This window comes from Mauremys mutica, chromosome 4, assembly GCF_020497125.1.
Source record: "Mauremys mutica isolate MM-2020 ecotype Southern chromosome 4, ASM2049712v1, whole genome shotgun sequence".
NCBI classification, from domain to species: Eukaryota; Metazoa; Chordata; order Testudines; family Geoemydidae; genus Mauremys; species Mauremys mutica.
Window position 1 is genome coordinate 45,109,170 of NC_059075.1, and position 20,187 is coordinate 45,129,356.

The following is a 20,187-nucleotide window of genomic DNA, read 5'->3' on the forward strand; positions in this document are numbered from 1 at the left end:
CACTCCCTTTTCCATCCCAATAAACCCCCATGGCAACCCCTGCACTGGAAGAAATCTCCAGGAGGCTATTCCATCCCTCTTTTTGCTGCCACAGTGGCATCAAGAGGCTGGTGCAGTGGATAAAATCTATCCCAGGGTGGCCTTAAAGCAACTGCATTCCATCACAGAAACTCTCTTTTGAGATCCTGATGATGAAGGAAATTCCACTATACCGGAAGTGTGGTGCTGACCCAGTAATCACACACAACTGCATTTGCCCAACAATCCAGCAAGGTGATGAGGTTGCTGGCTCAGCAATACCACCAAAGTCTGTGCATTTGTGTCATCTAAGCAAGCAAGACTTTTTGAGCCACAAACATCACAGAGGCCTGAACTGTAACATCAGCTCAGCACGCTAAAACTCCTGAGCTAGTGACATCACAGAGGCCCCTGTATTGACATCACACCACTCTCTACAGCTGTTGAGCTGCCTCAGACACTTGAAAGAAACCTGAACCTTGAAATGTACGCAGCAAATTAGAGATCCTCAGCCCAAGAGCTCACAGAACCCTGTCCCCTGATGGCAGACCAACAAGCTACAGGTCCCAGGTGAGCAAGACTCTTCCTGCCTTGACATCAGACCAGCTACCTAAAAGAGCTGAACCAGTGGACCCCCACCAAGGCCTATATCTTTAACCCAGTGCAGCAAGCTGTGGCTGCTCTGCTAGTAAACTTCACAGAAGTCTGCATGTAGACATCAGATCTGCATGCTAGAGTTGCCGAGCCACAGGTCTCACAGTCACCATTTCCTGACTTCTGCCAAGCAAGCTAGATGTGGCAAGTCACTGACCTCACAGAAGCTCATTTCTTGACATCAGTCCAGAAAACAAGAGAGGCTCTGAGCCAGTAATTATTATAGAGGGCTGTGCTTTCTCATCATCCCAGCAAGCTAGAAGTGCGGAACCAGAGAGCTTACAAAGGCATGAACCAGACAACTCAGTCAAGCATCCTGGGCTAGAACTGGTTGGGGCTGGGGCATGGATGAGGGCCAAAGTGGCCAAAGCTCTACCCAGACAAAACTGAGGCAAAGATGCAGGGAAGCAGCAGGAGGATATGGCAGAGATACGTCTGCCCCTTTCATTGAAGTTGCTCTTCCACCAGTAGTTGCATGTAGAGTGACCAGATGTCCCAATTTTTGGGTCTTTTTCTTATTTAGGCTCCTATTACACCCCCACCTCCATCCCGATTTTTCACACTTGCTGTCTGGTCACCCTAGTTCCATGAGTTCACAACATAAAAGGGAGTGGAGGGTAAAGAGAAGGGATATTTAAATCCCCAGTAGCTTTTAGATGACCATATTAGAAAGTGGACCAGATTAGTTTTGTGGAAGGTTAGGGGATTGTGATTGGAGCTGGTTGAGAAACAGAGGAATTTTTTTTTCAAGCTTCTGCCACATTTCTCCTCCCCCCCCGCCAAATTTTGTTGAAATTTCTAAATTAAAAATATCAGCTATAGTTGTAACCTTCTTACAAGCTGGTGTAAAATATGACAGCCTGCTTGGGTTCTAGTTACCTAGGGACAGCATCTCTCTCTAGGGCATACTGCCATTGTTATAATCAACTCAGGTGCACAAGCACTCCAGCTTGTTCTAGAAGAAAGACAGTTACCAGCATGGCATTCTCAGTGATGACTCTGGAATTTGTCTCTTCCTCAGTGTGAAATAGTTCAAAGGTCTCTCTCATCAGTGCTTACAGCAAAGACCATCCATTTGCTAAGAATTTTGGGTAGGACTGGGCATATGAGCATGGTGGGGCTTTGGAGGGAGATGAAGTATACTATGCAAATTTAAAATTACTGACTAGTGCATTTGATTTTGTTGTGTTTAGGTTTATGTTATGCTGCTGTGTGGATTGTGATTTTCAAAAACTGCCAGGGAATATAGGACTTTGGAGAGGACTTTTCTGTATTTAAATTGAAACAAATTAATTATATATACAGTAATGCTGTCGATTAATCACAGTTAACTCAAGCGATTAACTGAAAAAATTAATCATGATTTAAAAAATTAATCACAATTTTAATCGCATTGTTAAACAACAGAATACCAATTTAAATTTATTAAATATTTTTGGATGTTTTTCTATATTTTCAAATATATTGATTTAAATTACAACACAGAATACAAAGTGTCCACTTCTCACTTTATATTATTATTTTTTATTACAAAATGTATGTCTCCAGATCTATTTTACCTGCATTCTGTCATATATTTCATGTTACATAGTATTGGATGATGACTCAGCACATGTTCATTTTAAGAACACTTTCACTGCAGATTTGTCAAAATGCAAAGAAGATACAAATGTGAGATTTCTAAAGATAGCTACAGCACTCGACCCGAGGTTTAAGAATCTGAAGTGCCTTCCAAAATCTGAGAGACAAGGTGTGGAGCATGCTTTCAGAAAGTCTTAAAAGAGCAACACTCCGATGCGGAAACTACAGAACCCGAACCACTTCTGCTGGTGGCATCTGACTCAGAAAATGAAAATGAACATGTGTTGGTCCGCACTACTTGTAAATATGTAAATATTTTGCAACACCGGCTACAACAGTGCCACGAGAACGCCTGTTCTCACTTTCAGGTGACACTGTAAACAAAAATGAGGAAGCATTATCTCCTGAAAATGTAAACAAACTAGTTTGTCTGAGCGATTGTCTGAACAAGAAGTAGTACTGAGTGGACCTGTAGGCTCTAAAGTTTTACATTGTTTTATTTTTGAGTGCAGTTTTTTTGTACATAATTCTACATTTGTAAGTTCGACTTTCATGATAAAGAGATTGCACTACAGTACTTGTATTAGGTGAATTGAAAAATACTATTTCTTTTGTTTTTTTTACAGTGCAAATACTTTTAATCAAAAATAAATATAAAGTGAGCACTGTACACTTTGTATTCTGTGTTGTAATTGAAAAATCAATATATTTTAAAATGTAGAAAACATCCAAAAATATTTAAATAAATGGTATTCTCTTATTATTTAACAGTGCAATTAATCGCAATTAATTTTTTAAATTCCACAATTAATCACAATTAATTTTTTTTAATTGCTTGACAGCCCTAATATACAGTAAACTAGCCTCAGAAATCAAGCAGGTAGGTGGCCTTTCCCAACTTACTTAATCCAAATTCATCCTTTCCCTGAGGTTTAGAATATGGAGATAGCTCTGATATGGGGTATGGCAGAGGAAAAGAAGGTATGTGATAAGCTGTCCGTGTTTGCTGGAACATCCCACCCCATTACTATGTGTGGATCCTAGTGCCAAATGTTAAGTGGGTTCCACTGACTTACTGAGGCACTACCCCAGCTCACGTGGTGACAGGTGAAAGGGTCTCTGCTATCTGGTATGGAGGGGGAGAAGATAGGACTTCAGTATCATAAGTATCCTTCCAGTATCATAAAAGTCCAGGCTGGGCCTGAACAGTGGAAAGTAAAGTGGGCTGCAGTGGTTATGGGACACACCCATTTAGTGCAGTGCAGACTTTGTTCCATCTCCTCTCCTCTTGCTGGCTATGCAATGTGAGATGGCCAGTGGAAGGGCAGTACTCAGCAGAATTATATGACTGAATATCCTTAATTCATTCCTAGAGGTACCAGACAGGGATTGAAGAAAAGTTACATTTGCAGCAACTGCTGCAGTCACAGAAGTATTAAATGCTTTATATTTTCACAGGCTGAGCCAGCCTTAGCATTTTGGGTTGGTTGCAAAGCAATTTTTGCTGTCTACCCCACAAATGTAAGCTATTTCAGTCCACGACTGTCACACTATTGTGCACAGGGCCAACCCAAGGACTGTGCGGAGGGTGAGAGAGGTGACTCTGGAATCTAGCTCAAACTTAACTGCCTTCTTTGACAAAAATGGTACATGCAGAGGGGATCTTTAGTTCCCACAGCTTCCTGCTGCAGAAGTAGAGCAGAGCTGCAAATTCTTTTCAATCTTAGCCATCAGTTTGCACTGGTTTATGTTTCCAAGGCTCTCTCTATCAGACTCAACTGATTCTCTTTTACCCGGCTTACAGGTGAGATCTATTAATAAAGGTTCTTTGTGAGTTCCTGTGAACCCCCTCATATCATTGCTTCTACCAAAAAGATGGCACAAACTTTTGTCATTCTCAATAGTTGTTCTATATTTATCAAGAAAGAAATACATCACTATGAAGTATAAAGGTTTTTTTTTTCATTTTTTAGTTAAAAGTAATTTACCAAAATGCCACAGCAAAACATGTAAATATGTAAGCAGCTGGATTACAAGTAGCATGTGAACCAACATGTCTCTCTCCAATTTTTGACAAAATAAAGACAAAGGATCATTTCCCAAGAACCTGTGCTTACGTGCCACGTGTGTTACCTGAAATCACACTCCTCGTAAAATGATGTTCACTGAGCTATGCTGATAGACAACTTTACAGAGCTGTCTGCCTCCAGGTAATGTTAATTTGGCAACTTGTAAAGAAGGCTGAGAATGTGGCAATGGTATATATAAAAGGGATTTATTAAAGAGGTGCAGTACCAGTATACAGGAACACTTTAAAAATATTAACGAGTATGTAACTATTATTGAAGGGAATACATAAATTACAGGTGATCAGATTTAGTTTTCAGGAAGCCTACCTGATGCTATTGTCTTCTGGCATCAACTGCTTATAATTTTTTTTTTGGCAGAATTTGGTTCACTTGAACTATTTCCAAAGAGTAGTTGTTGTATTGCAACTTCAAATCTGGTGTATGGTGAGAGAGATGATATTCTCCCAAAACTCAAACTTGTAATTAGCAATGCTACCCTCTCTGTAAGAAAGGTTGTGATATATTTACAGCAGCAAAGGCTTAAATCAGAGGCTGCACCTGCCCATACTAGATTTAGTCCAGTCAACAGCAGTCTCTGATCCTGACTGACCCTGTACAAGTAGCCTATTTGATTTCCGCTAGGTGGTCCTGGCCGAGTGTCCCCCCACAGCCTTAGCTGCAGCAAAATTTACATTAATCTCTTTTTAATAAAGATACTTTATTTTTGGCTACAAATAATATGTGGGATGACACTAGGGGCATTAATACATCTCCACTCCCTTATAACACTGAAAATACCTGACTCTGTAACATTATAATGAATGTGGAGTGTATATAATAACAAGGGCAATGTATTTCAATCTCATTTTATTCACTTTATATTTCCAACAAAGAAATGTATTTTGCAAATGAAAGTGCTTCTATCTACTGACCTTGGCATTCATCAGGACCATACTGTGATTTATATTGAGAATTCCAAGACTTTATCTAATCTTATAAATAAATGTAAAATACATAAAACAATTATCCTAGAGTAAAATTGAATTTTATCTCTCTGTAATCAGCTTTTGTCTATGCTACACATTTCTGTATTTGAATACAATTCAAAATTAATAACAGCTATAATTTATTTTCTGACTTTTCATTATCCTGACATTTTAACAATCATTTTTTATATACATAGGCTTTACTTTATCTAGGGCTTCAACCCCACAGTTGATTTTTAGCCGTGTACAACGTACTCTTCCAGAATACCTGTTCAAGGAATAAGCCTGTTAAAAAAATACATTTCCAATCTAGCAAACCAAAATATACAGTATCAAGAAATAAAAGGACTTCATTGTAAAGGAAAAATCAGAGTAAAGATGACTTTGTAGTGCTGCATGTCAATAATCCGAATACTGTGTGTACTTCAACATCTGCCTACAGCAAACTGAATTAAGGAGAGAAACTGGCTTTGATTGATTTCCTTGCTTTTAGAAGTTTCCCCAATTAGGAACATAAGATTAGCCAGTGCTCCAAAGGGAGGTAAGTATCATGCATCTCCATTTTACAGATCAGGAAAGTGAGACAATAACTTGCCCAATATCACCCAGCAAGCAAGTGGCGGAGCCAGAGCCAGGAATAGAACCTAGATCTGCTGAATCCCAGTCCAGTGCTCCATCCACTAGGGCATGCTGCCTCCCCTGTCTAGTATATTGCCTCTGACAACAGCCAGTATTAGATGCTTCTGAGGAAGGTACAGATACATGAAATACCAAAATAGAGCACTATGAAATAAGCTGCCAACAAAAGTTTCTTCCCTCTCAATTAGTGGCTGACTTATGTCCTGAAACATGAGAGTTTATATTTCTTCAAAATTTTCTCTACATATTTCTAAATAAAATATTTTCATCAGAAGCTAGTAAAATGAACCTTTAATGATGTAAAAAATGTCTTTTTTCCATTTTTTTTTTTACAAAAAATTGCCAATCTTGTTAATTTCCCCCCTCCCAGTTTTTGCAAAAATGTCATGGCCCTTTTCAAACTTGTATTACATGACTGTGTATACATGTTATGATTACATAATTATATGTAGGACTCTACATGTACACAGCATTCATCAGAGGAGGCATGGTACTTGTCCAAGAAGCTTACAGTTTAGCTCAGGCATTAACAGTGGTTAACACCTGAGGTACATGGGTGGCATTGGCACGATCAGTGTGAAAAATCCACCATTGGAAGGCTTTACCAAAGAAGTATTGTTAAAAAAACCAATATGGAAGAGGAAAGGGGAGGGGAGTCAGTTGGCGATTGACTCAATATGCCAAATACATTCTACTCCCACTAACTTCAGTGGAAGCTGGGGGTGTTCAGAATCCTGACATGATTTCTCAGCACCCTGAAGGATCCAGTCCTTAGTGAGTACGTCGTAAAGGGAAGTTTGAGGCATAAAAGTTAGCATAAAAGAAAGTGCAAAGCCCATAGCCGGAGGAGACAACAAAAAAGAGACGTTAGGAGAAAGACTTGGAAGAGGGAAGGTAGGCTAAGGCAGAGCTGAGTAGAGCCTTAAAAGTGAAGGCAAGAAGCTTGAACTTTAGCCCCATTCAGGCACACCCTTTGATCACACAAAAATACAGTGCTGATGTCATAGAACGTCCGCAAACAGCATGGACAAAAACACAAAAAAACCTTGAGTAAATAAAAATGAAGAACAGATCTGGCTCGATTGCAACGGTGTGTGTCATGAAACTGGACAAGTATTGCTCAGGCAGCATTCTGTAGGGCAGAGGTTCTCAAACTTCATTGCGTCGCGACCCCCTTCTGACAACAAAAATTACTACACGACCCCAGGAGGGGGGACCAAAGCCTGAGTCCCACTGCCCTGGACAGGGAAGGGGTCAATGCCAAAGCGCAAGGGCTTCAGCCCCAGCCAAGGGGCCTGTGACCTGAGGGCTGAATCGCTCAGGCTTCAGCCCCAGGTGGTGGGGCTTGGGATTCAGCCCCAAACCCCAGCAAGTCTAAGCCAGCCCTAGCAACCCCATTAAAATGGGATTGTGACCCGCTTTGGGGTCCCAACCCACAGTTTGAGAATCGCTGCTGTAGGGCATTAAAATGGATAAGGGAAGGGAGTAAGGAAGGAAGCTGGCTGTGTAAATGGCACCTGTGCACCAATGGTAGATTGGTGGTTGCATTAGTATCAAAGGAGGCTGCTCATCTTGCCTCCCTGGTTGCAGGAGGAATGTCATAGCCATGGTGGTCTAGACTGCTGAATAAAAACAGCACTCCCGAGAATGAGTGACCTTGAGTATGAAGTGGCCCTGGGTCAGAGTGAGACATGGTTAGGAAGAAGCCCATTGAATTCCTTAGTGGTAAATCCAGCAAAGACAGGGAGAAATAGTATGAAAGAACACTGTAGTTAACTAAAGAAAAGGTTAAAAAAAATAAACAATATTTGTGCAGCTTAGCATTTATTTGTGAACTGCTGGTGCAACCCTATGTTCGATGGTAAAGCTATGAAGCTCTTGGTTGCTTGACAAGACAAGCTACAAGCTTGAATGAAATGTTCAGCTTAAAGAATTAGAATAAATCTGATGACTGATGTGTTACTGAACGTGACGGGCTGTCATCCGTTTTAAACAGGATCTTTGCTAGGATGTACTGAAAGCAGTTTTTCCATTACCCTGAACATACTAAAGCTTTTTCCAATGACATCTGACTTCAGACTATTAAGAGAAAAGACCTGCTCAAACTGTTGCTATTTAAATAAAACAATGAAACAGGAATTGAGCTAATTTGAATAATTAATCATTCAAACCAGAACTGTATATTTGTGATTAATTCACACCCAATCCACGAAAACATACAAACCAAAACTGTACACTCATTTTCTAATTACCTCTAAAAATTACAAGATACAAGCTATTTTAATCATTTATTTGCTCACCCAAGCCCTTCTGATATAGGTGATTCCATATTTTGAAATATCTAATTATTGCAACAGACAGTATTATAAACAATGAAATACAGTGTTAACTGATGCAGGAATGCATCTGATATTACCTGTTCTTAGTATCACTGTTAGGCTATGCATAAAAGATAGTGATACAGAGGTTCTGCAATTTTCTTTTCAAATTAAGAAAGATTCATCAAAGAAAGTCATGGAGTGGAATTGTGTAATAACATAAAAGAGACAAGAAATCAACCTGCATTTCTCTGGCCTAGCTAAACTAAATTTGGACTTAAGTTTAACCTTTGTCCGGGGTGATTAGAGCATACATATTGATGCTCATTTTTAGGATGTGCATATAAATCTAAAATAAATAATTAATTAGAGTTGCCTCTGGGCAGTGCCTTATACCAGTAGTTTAAAAAAACTGTAGCCTAGCCACAGGTAGTTTTGGCACAGAAAATACCTAGAAATGCTGGCAATTCCTTAAGAACACCCTTTCCCCATTAGATTGTACGTACATACATTGCGTGAGGAATTAGGTGGTGATAATATTTTAGGTGATCTTTTCACACAAGATCAATGTTAAAGGCAAATGAAAAATGAGCTTTGTGGTCTGATCCAGGGTCTCTACATCACAGAACTTTCACATGTAGCAAATTGGCACAACTGATTATCACTGCAGTAACACCAACAATATAGGTCGGAACTCAAGTACATTAGCAGAGCTAAGAGGGAAAGCTTGCCCAACATCTCTGCAATTTGCTTACGCCAAGCCATTGCAGTTAGTGAATCCAATTTCAAGAACATTAAATTCACTTGCAACATTCAGGACAATAAAGTCAAATAATATATTACAGCCTTGAAGATGTCATAATAATGGTCAGATTGTTCTTTCCTCTAGTTATTGGGCAGCCCTCTGCATACAGTTAGTAGATTAACATCCAACTTAAATTTCATACCATATTATTGTAGGGATTTTTAGAGATTTTTAAAGCTCAATCTTGCCCTAAGATATGTGGCACTAGATATTTAGCAATATACATCTATACCTATATGTCTGAGAGGAAGAGCTGCATACTTACACAGAAAAAGTATTTGCACCTGCATGAAAATAATTAAATATAAAAGTCACAATAAAAACAATCAGAAGTGGCAAAATACTTAGAACTAACAGTTTAATAATTAATTGCCATACATTTCTTTAATACTTTTAGTCTCAAAGAATCCCTAATGCTCAAATATAAAAAAAAATACATAAGATTCTACCACTAAGATGCAACCACCTCTGTGGTGAAACAGAGCAACTTTTCAACAGCAGCAATACACCACAGTTTAAAACAGGAAGTGAAGTTTATTTAATCCAGTTGAAAGTGTAGGTAGAAAGGAACCTGGCCAGATATTAAGACCTTTGTTTTAAACCTTGTCAGAAGGTCTATCACAGTGCCTCTAGCCACCACACTACAGTTTTGGTTCAGTAATGGGTCTGAACAGTTCCATCTGCTGATCCACACAGCCACTACTCAAGACTCTGTGGGTGGAGGCCAGTTTCTTCATAACTCTGGTTACTTTAATTTTTCTTTTTTAAAAACATTTTTCTTAAAAAAAGACAATCATCAGTTCCAGACATTGATAAAATATCCATTTGGAAAGGTCCTATATGGTGTTTCTCTCCTCCCATTCCCAGATTTTGCTCCACAAAACACCTATTGGTGGGCACCAGCCAAATCATTTTAAAAGAAGCTTAAATACTTTCCTAATATTTTTCCATGTAAGCAATTGCTACAGTTTACCACAAGGTTATGCAAACAGGTGGGGAGGTGTCCACAAGACACTTTCTCTATTAAGATCTAAGTCCATGCTATAAAAAGTTTGAGAACTCCTATTTAAGAATATAAGCATGTAGGGTGGAATTTTCAATCCTAACTTTGCTCCCAGTGACTTCAATGGAAACTAAAAAAATATAATTAAGGCCCTGATTAGACCTTCAAACTCTATTTGACCACGAAATCTCACTTAGGTGACAAATTACTGGGTATGAGTCTTTTGTTATTTTCACAAAATACAAAAAACATTTAACCAGAGGTAGTGATGTTATGACAAAGGCAAGCCAGAAATAATGGCAGAAAACCCTTACACTTCGTTTTCATTCCAAGATAAGCTTCTCTCTAAGCAAAGATGCATATGCAACTAAAAATTCTAAAACCATTTTTCTAAGTTCTAAAAAGGTTTTCAGAATGCTTTCTGGAAAAAACTTCTCTGTATTGTCACTCCTAGAAAAATTTTAAATGTAATTTTTCACTTCCACTTGCCCGCCCATGCACAAGGATGTTATATATAAGAAATCATGATAGTTTCACCCCAAAACTCTATTCAAAGTAACAAATTCCTAAACATGACTGGCTAGTGCTGCTGTGCAATAGCATTGCATTGTGCTGTGAAAAAAATCCCATAAAGTTAGTCTGCAAAACCACAATATGTGAGTAAAAGCAAGTGTGCTTCAACCATCAAAGAACACAAACCAAAGATGGTGTTCTGAGTAAACTAACTTGTTCTGTTAAAGTTCTTTTTGACAAATGCCAAAACATTACCTTTCATTGTCTCATGTATAACATCATGCCTTGAATGTATTTGTTTTATTTGCATAAATAGCAGTGTGCAGACTCACTTTCTGACACTATTTCAGCTTGCAATTCAGTATTACTGCACAGTAGTAACCCAAATCTGTAACATTTCGGCATAAATTAATTCCTTATTTTTGGGATATCAGATATTGCACAAAAGTGTTATTGTACTATAATATTATTCAGATGTAGGACAGCTGGGACTCAATCAATTTCCAGATTTTCTGAGACAAATATGAATGACCAAGAGCATCAAATAAGAGATGCACTGTATTTATTTTCCAACAACACCAAAACAGTCCAAATTTAATAGTTTTAAACACTGATCTTTAGTCTGATTTTTTTTTCAATCAATACTATATATTTACACTTTTTAGGAGAGTAATTTCAAGAAAACCTCGGTTCCCCCCGCAGTAAAAATATAACAGAACTGTAGCATCACTGTAATCACATCATCCTGCTCTTTAGATGCTGTTTCACTCTCATAGCTAGTGTCAACACACAGAAATGGCACCATTTAAACTAAACTGGTTTCAAAATGTTTTTTATTAAATTAGCGTAACTCCCCTTGTGTGGTTTCAGAGTAGCAGCCGTGTTAGTCTGTATCAGCAAAAAGAATCGGAGTACTTACTCCCATTCTTTTTCCCATTGTGTGGACACTCTTAAATCATTTTAAGAGTGGCCAATATGGATTTAGCTTCATTTGGTAACAAACCAAATTGATTCAAGCCTATTCACACTACTTATTTTTTAAGTTGAGGGTATGACTATGCATCAGGCACAACAAAGTGCACAGTTTTTTGCTGACCTATTTTCTGTAGTTGCATTCTGCATTTTCAGTTAAAAACTCAAAGGCTAAATGGATACCAGAGCCTCAGTGCAGGATCAGTGTCCTTGACTTGTACAATACATTTCAAACAAAGTTTTAATACTTCATGCATTTTTTGAACATGTAATACAAAATCATAGGCACGAAATCACTCAATTATAGATATGGGGTTTTGGGGAGGGTGGATAGCCAGTATTCTCACCTGTTATTTTAAAGATCCACTGTTGGCACAGAGCTCCATCTAGTGTTTAAAGATACTAAAGAAACTCTCAAAAAAGCTGTATTTGCTGAAAGATGTTTTAACAGTTCAGCATGTCAAACATGGTAATGAGGGCATGGCCCTCAGAAAAACTACTGAAGAAAACAAAATAGTTAAATGACAATCTTCATCAGTGTATGATCTCCTTTACTGTTTCCAATAAATGTACTCTCAAAATGTATTTCAAGAAGCTCCTAAACTACCACCATTAGATTAATGGGTACCCAAAATAAGACATGAGAACCAGTATAAAGTATTCATTCCTGATGCACATGTAAAGTTTAATGTGCCCTAGAAAAACACATACCACAGATAACTATTATTAGCATAGTAGCATTATTATAGACACATATGGACTTCATTTCTTCAAATTTACAGAAATGTAAATGCTTCTATAACATGCATTTACCTTTTAAAACAGTAAATATGATCCCAATTTAATATTTTTCCTCATATATAGGTAAAAAGTGTGCTACATTTGTTTTCTCCTTCTTGATTATGCTCAACACATTAGTAATCTGCTGTATGGGAACAGACAGTAAATCAGAGAATTGGGGTGGGAGATAGACGAGTAGTATCAGATCACAGATTACGAAACTTGCAGTTTGTTTTGGATTTTTTTTGAGGGGGGAGGTTAAGTTAAAGACAAATAAATATCTCAACACTGATGTTGGCATTTCAAAATTACTGTAGTTTGTTCTAAGAAGTATTTTTAAAATGTGAGAAGCAATAATCATATGGTTGTTATTTTATGTACTGTTCCTTTAAGGAACACAGTGAAATTAAGAAGGATTCAACTTCACAAGGATATAGGTGTGGAACTATATCCTTTTTCACTATATGTAGTCAGGTGCAAATATAAAAACTTAACCTTAAAGTTCCTGTGGTCTAATAAAAACAAACAGTTTTAGAGACCGAGCCAAGAATGCAGATTTATAAAATTTTGTATGTTTGCTTTTCTTTAAAGATAATCGTGCAAACCGAAATGTTCATTTCATCTTTATATTTTATTTTTTAACTAATCTTAATTTAGAATGTCAACAAGCTCATGAAATCTTGACATAACAAGCAACAAAAAACAACTGTAAATTAACATGTTTGAAAACAGATTAAAATCGAATAGCTAAATATTTGAATGTTTTACTTTGATACTATAAAGCAATGTATCTGATAGGATATTACTTTATTACACGTTCAAAGATAATATTTGTTAGAACAAAAGCAATTTAACCTGAGGAAAAAATTGTTTATAGATACACCTGATAGGATTATTTTACCAGGATTTAAAGTATACTTCATAGTGTACCATCATTTTTACCATTTCACAATGACAAGTTACACAAGTTTATTAGTGTTTTCTGAAATGTACATATTTACATGCCCATAGGGTGTGAAAGAGTGTGCACACACAAAAAATAGCACACAGACCTTCTTTAGTTACCAAACAATGTCTAAATAACACAGAGTGTCTGAATTATTCCCATAAAAGCAAGAAAACTACTTAAAGTTGAAATCCTGGGTTTACACTGCATAATTCACAAAGGACCTATTTCAAAACCCACTGAAGTCAATGCGAGTTTTTCTGCTGACTTCAATGGACTTTAGGTCAGGCCACAAGACTGTTATTTAAAAAGGCACATCTTCATTTAAGTATCAGAGGGGTAGCCATGTTAGTCTGGATCTGTAAAAGCAGCAAAGAGTCCTGTGGCACCTTATAGACTAACAGACGTATTGGAGCATGAGCTTTCGTGGGTGAATACCCACTTCATGCATCTGACAAAGTGGGTATTCACCCACGAAAGCTCATGCTCCAATACGTCTGTCAGTCTATAAGGTGCCACAGGACTCTTTGCTGCTTTTATCTTCATTTAAGTACACATTTACTCTAAGTTTTCTTTCATTTGCGGCATTAACATTGTTCCTTCACCAAAGTATTGTACTGTTGTAGGGTTTAATTTTCTTTTTTATTTCAAAGTACAAAAACAAAATCAACACTTTTAAAAAAAAATCTAAATAGGAACAAGTGAACCTTGTAAAAATTTCCAATTATTTTTTCAAGAGTTCTGTTTTTCACGAAGTCTGTGTTTTTGGAAATCCAAAGCTTTCAAGCTTTCAAACCATTCCCATAGTCTCCACAATCAGGCAGGGAAGAACTGCGCTGCACCCTCAGTCATGCTGGAGAAAAGAAGAGTGAATATATCACAACCTTATGCCCAAACTCCCTAAGCTTCTTATATACTATGAATTGCCTCTGTCTTTTGGGGCTTTACATAGCACTGTGGAACATGGTCTAAATTATTTTCTCTGGTTTTGCTGCTGCTAGATGAGGTGTTGAACGACCAGTCTTCCTCCCCTCCCTGCTCACCAGAACAGTCTCCATTTGATGGTGGAGTGCAGTAGATGTTTTGCCAGGCTACTTGAAGACAGAAAATGCGGTGTGAAGCAATTTGCCTCCTATAGAAAGTGCTAGAGGGGAACATAAAATGCTAACCACACCCAACCCATCAAACAACATTGGTAAGAAAGTGTGTATGGCACCTGGAGCCTTTTGGGCTGGGTGATTGCAAATGGACATGGATCTCAAGGGTTGTGAGACCTTCACTCCCTGCTCCCTTGAATGACAGAAAGTGGTTATGGATCTCCATCATCTCTTCCTGACAAAGGGCAGGGGAAAAGGTTGCATTTCATCTGTCATCCTACCCAAAGGTCTTGGAAATTCGTCTCTTCTCCTTTTTAACTATGTGATGGGATGAAAGTTAGTGCCCTGCCAGATGTAGAAATCCATGCATCTTAGCCCAGGGCAGCTACTGATAGCAAAAAGGAATCAGGAAAATGCCAGTGCTAAACAGAATGCAAGCCTCAGAAAGTTCAAGTTCTGTTCTCCGTTTCAAACTAGTGATACTTGAGTGGGTTTGAAATTAGGCAAATTGTATTGAATATATGTTGAAATTATTGCTGATATTTTATGTTCTTTTCTTCATTCACAATATCTTAATTACAATACAAATTGCCACAAAGCAAGCAGCTCATATGATGTTTGTATCAGAGATTTCTCTGTCAAGGGAAACCATGTCCCAATATTTCGTTGCAACAGAGAATGGCATTTATGTATAATAAGCCAGGAAAAATTGTGATATAAATGCAATACACATAATGCTGAAAAATAAAAACAAAACAGAGGAGATAAATACATATATACAAAATAAACAGAATGAGAAATATTGCTACTTTCATTCATTGGGACTGCATTTAAAATCAGCCAACCAATTTCTCTGTAGGTCCATCACTGCTGAACACCCAGTACTGCAAAGGTCCTGAACAACCTCAAAATTTCTATTAACCTGAATGTGAGTTGCAGAAGAATTGAAGAATTGAACTCTAAAAAATCCAACTACAGATCAAGAACCTTCGATAAGGAGAATTGTGTTTATGGGAAACTAGTGCCACTTACTTTGAAGCCCAGCATTTATATCACCATTAGTAAATTTTATTATAGTTACATACATTATCTACACACTCAAATAATTAATATAATATATACGAAAGCACACACATCATATAAAGGGTAAATTCTCCTACTGAACTGAAAATTCTGATGTAATGTTGCCTATAGTCAAGCTACTGCTCCACCATAATATAAAACATGCATATGCTATTTACACTGTTGCCAATTTTGCTTGGACGTATTCCCAGAGTTTTCATCACATGACAATCTTTAATTAAAGATTAATCTTTCATTCCTGGAGACTCCAGGACAACTGTAACTGTGTACTGTGTTGATATGAAGGCAATAAATGGCATCACCATGTGCACCTTGCTTGCACTCTACCCTCTAATCCACCTCAGACAGAACTATTTTCTCTTTTCTTTTCTTAAAAATGTATACAATAAACGATTCCACGTGGCATACATGCTTACATTTTAAGCTTCTAAACAGTTTTCAGGTAAAATACCACCATTTAGGAAAATGTATTTTTCAGAAAACGGCACTACAAAATTACTTCTTTCCACCCAAAAATATGATATCCAGTACTTGCAGCATTTAGTTCTGGGCAAGAAAAAGATTTAATATTCAGTACTTGTGAACCATCTGGTCTGGAAATAAATGTACAATATGTAACATGCAGGCTAATCGTGTCATATCCCCCTCTAGTGACTAGAGTAGAATCTACTATTGCTACTAGATACTGTACTGTAACAGAGTTACTCCTTTGGCTCAAATGGTAGAGGCCTGTGCTTTTGGTGCTGATGGCCTCATGTTGAATCCCGAGTGACAATCCATGGGAAAGTCATTTCAAATAGGAGAACTGGTTCACCTCTTTCCAATGGGCTGTAGCACTTGTTTCTTTCCCTGATAAGATCCTGAATTTTAACATCACAACATTATGACTTTATTGTAATGTACCTAAGAGATATGAACAAATATTTCCTATTATTATTATTATCTTCTTCCATATCCTGTGTCATTCACAGTATGCACACTAGCTTTACAGGTCAAGATATACACCACATTTCTTTAAAAATAGCGTCTAAAACATTTGTAAAATAGTTTTTTGTATTAAAAACATGGCAAGAACAAAACATACAGGATGAGGTGTAGGATAAGTGCATTAGTAATAATTTGATACAAGACAAAGGCCTGTTGCATCGCACTCGCGCAGGAACAGAGCCCAAGCAGAGAGAGAGAGCGTGTGTGTGTATGCATATCCATTTATTCATTCCCAGCATGCTCTTATATACAATATAGTCAACAATCAATTGCTAATTGATTAATTATACACACACAACCACAGCTGTAACCCCATAGGGTAATTATCATCCTGCACACCTGTATCCTATTTACAATTAGCTGGCCAATGAGAACAAGCCCAAGGCCAGTCCTTCACACACAACCCAGCATAATCAGTTCAGCATCTCACATTGTAATCCCACAAAGGCCTATGTTGTAACTAAATATTCAGGAATAAGACTTCCAACACATACACTTTTGTACAGCAGGATATTATCACTCACACTTCTAAGTAAATTCTTATGTTGCAAACTGCTCCATCACACAATCAATAAAATTAATTAAAATAATAACGTATTCCAAACCAAATAAAGTTACTTGAGTAAGTAATACTTTCTGCGCGTAACATATGGAGGGTGGCTGGTAAGCAATTCCTATTTCTGAAATGTTTAGATATGCATCCTGCTGCAATGAACTGAAAGGCCACTGAGTGGTGCGCTTGCACCAGTTAAACAACACATGAATGCAAGCCTTCCACAATGTTATTTTAATCCATTCCAACTCTGCTGGAAACAGCCACTTCTCTGTATATAAACTTGTATTTCTGCCAATCAAACAAGCTCTTAAAATTAAACTAATCTATAATGCACAGGGGAAACCTGTCAAAAAAACAAAGTATGTGCCAAGATATTTTATTCTTATATCAGAAGTATTTTTAGTACATCCAAGAAGGGAGCAATCTACTCACTAGCTGATGGAGTGGAATGCAAAGAAAGGGTTCAAATCTGAATCCTGCACTTAGTATGTACCGCTGAATGTAGTACTGCAAGAAAATTGAAGTGGAACTCAATTCTCCTAAAGAAAATAAACTCATGTAACTACGAAAACACAAATTAAGACCCCAGTCCTGCAAAGATTTATGCACTGAAAATTGGAATGGAGCACATTAATTTTTTTAATTGTACAAATTCTGTGACAGATTTTAACAATTGAAATTCACACATATCCACTAGCATGCTTGAAAGAGCCTTATTCTGCTTCTTCCAAGCCAGTCTAAGTTTGGTACCACTTGCTAAATCGGTATCTGTAAAATATTTAAGTAATCGATTCCATGCAGAAATTTGATCAATAAGATTTTCAGTGCTAAATGCACCTTTTCCACATAAAGTTAAAATACAAAGCAAGCAGAAATCACCAGAAAACCTTCATATTTCCTAAATACTATTAAAAACTCAGCCAATGTACTTCAAGTACACAATTCTGAACCATAGAAGAAGCTTTCTATTAAGCTCTTTTGCATTTGGATACAAACTCAGACCAGACACAAAAAAAACCCTGTGCTTTGTAAGTGGCTGAACTTTGTAAGTGGCATTCATTATCAAGGAATTAAACTTTCCCCCCATTCTAGTAATATATTAATTATCTTTACATTCCAAAAGCATCACATTTTGTACTAGCAGTAGGGAATCTACTGGAAGAGATTTAGATTTTGCCTTTTTGCCTGTTAGAAATGCATATCATTTAATTTACTGCAAATCTGGCTCCAATATTGCTATTCAAATGAACATGGTACACAAAGTCAAAATTCTGCCTTCAGTGGAGTTACCCAGGATGAAAGAAGGGGTTGAATTTGGCCATTATGATGTTAAGTGGAGCTCCTCCGCTAATTTTGATAAATTCTGCATCATTAAAACCGTACTGACAACAAGGAGATTAACTCATTACCAATTATTTCTTCCATACCTAGGACCCAATCCCACAATATCAAAATTGATGGGAGTTTTGCCACTGAATTCAAAAAGAAGATCAGGCCCTTAATTGGCTAGTTCAATTACTATAAATTGTGATGTTTGTGTATCAGTTTTCCTCACTAGGAAGAAGTCATCAAACCGAGATCTATAATATCAACCTAGTAGACTTATTCTCTACTAAAACCAGAGAACAACATTTTAACGATACTTGCATCTACTCCTGTAAATAAAGTCACAACAAAATTCTGTGACCCTTTTCGATACTGAATTTTTTAAATGAAGTCCAGAAACAAGAAAGGCAATTACTGCTCATATTGTTTTTCAGCATGTCTTTTTCTTCTACTTTTAAACAGAGATTTAAACAGAGATTTAAAAGTGGGATAATGAACTACATATTAAAAGTAAAGTCCTGCATGTAACCATTACCTTTTTGATGCCAATAACACTGTAAGTCAATTCTTTTTTAAACAGAATATTTTCATTAATTCACACACACCAAAGAAAGAGTACACCTGGTTCCAACCTCAAAATCAATTCAATTGTGCATTACCCTCCCCACCCCACCCCCATCCTTCTGAAATGAAAACTGAATACTGGAGGGAAGAAATGAGAATGAGCTAAAGGAAGATTTTAGGGCTGTGAATTACCGTAATTGCCGTTAACTCAAGAGATTAACGCAAAACAAATTAACTAGATTTTAAAAATAGTCATGATTAATCACAGTTTTTAATCGCACTGTTAAAAAATAACATAATACTAATTTAAATTTATGATAAATGTTTTTGATTTTTTTCTACATTTTCAAATATATTGATTTCAATTATAACACAGAATACAAAATGTACAGTGCTCACTTTATATTATTATTTTGGATTACAAATATTTGCACTCTAAAAAAGAAAAAATAAATAATACTTTTCACTTCACCTCATACAAGTACTGTAGTGCAATCTCTTTATCATGAAAGTGCAATATACAAATGTAGAATTTTTTTCAACATAACTGCACTCAAAAACAAAACAATGTAAAACATTAGAGCCTACAAGTCCACTTAGTCCTATTTCTTGTTCAGCCAATTGCTAAAAGAAACAAGTTTGTCTACATTTACAGGAGATAATGTTGCCAACTTCTTATTTACAGTGTCACCTGAAAGTGAGAACAGGCATTCACATGGCACTGTTGTAGCCGGCGTTGCAAGGTATTTGTGTCAGATATCCTAAACATTTGTATGCCCCATCATGCTTCAACTTCTAGATTTACAGTGCAAATATTTGTAATAAAAATAATATAAAGTGAGCACTGTACACTTTGTATTCTTTGTTGTAATCCTCCCGCCCAGTACCAAGGGGGAACCCAGGCCGCCCCCCAGCACCTGCTGCTCCCTGGCCCAAGTTTTAGTTAGGGGTATATAGTACAAGTCATGGACATGTCACAGGCCACAAATATTTGTTTATTGCCTGTCCATGACTTATACTAAAAATATCCATGACTAAAACATAGCCTTAATTATAAAAAGTAGCCTCTGTCAGACAAATGACAGTATTACCTACATAATTTCATACATAATTACCTACATAATTTCAGCTAAGATTCATTTCCCCTAAAATAAAAATAAATCTGGCAATGTGTTCAGTGAGATTCAGTGAGTTATTTGTATATGCAGTTGACATTTTCTCATACTGTTTACTGCTACACACACCTTTTGGAAATGTAAGGCTGAGCTAAAATTGCTGTGTGCTGACTAA

General features: G+C 37.0%; 2 protein-coding genes across 7 annotated transcripts in view; one reads left to right on the top strand and one right to left on the bottom strand.

The window, feature by feature from the left end:
- MIPOL1 (mirror-image polydactyly 1) overlaps positions 1-20,187 on the bottom strand; it is a 298,337-nt gene that overhangs the window by 264,832 nt on the left and 13,318 nt on the right. For 2 of the 6 annotated variants that reach the window (XM_045014789.1, XM_045014794.1), the window contains exon 1: positions 213-580. The exons of 2 other annotated variants lie outside the window; for them this stretch is intronic. The gene's annotated coding sequence lies outside the window, so the exon portion shown is untranslated. Of the gene's footprint in view, positions 1-212; positions 582-20,187 lie in introns of those variants that run through there. 2 more of the 6 variants (XM_045014793.1, XM_045014795.1) reach the window with 2 other exon arrangements.
- The window catches only part of SLC25A21 (solute carrier family 25 member 21), a 401,122-nt gene continuing 381,367 nt past the window's right edge, over positions 433-20,187 (top strand). The window contains exon 1 of the mRNA XM_045014796.1: positions 433-588. The gene's annotated coding sequence lies outside the window, so the exon portion shown is untranslated. The remainder of the gene's footprint in view (positions 589-20,187) is intronic.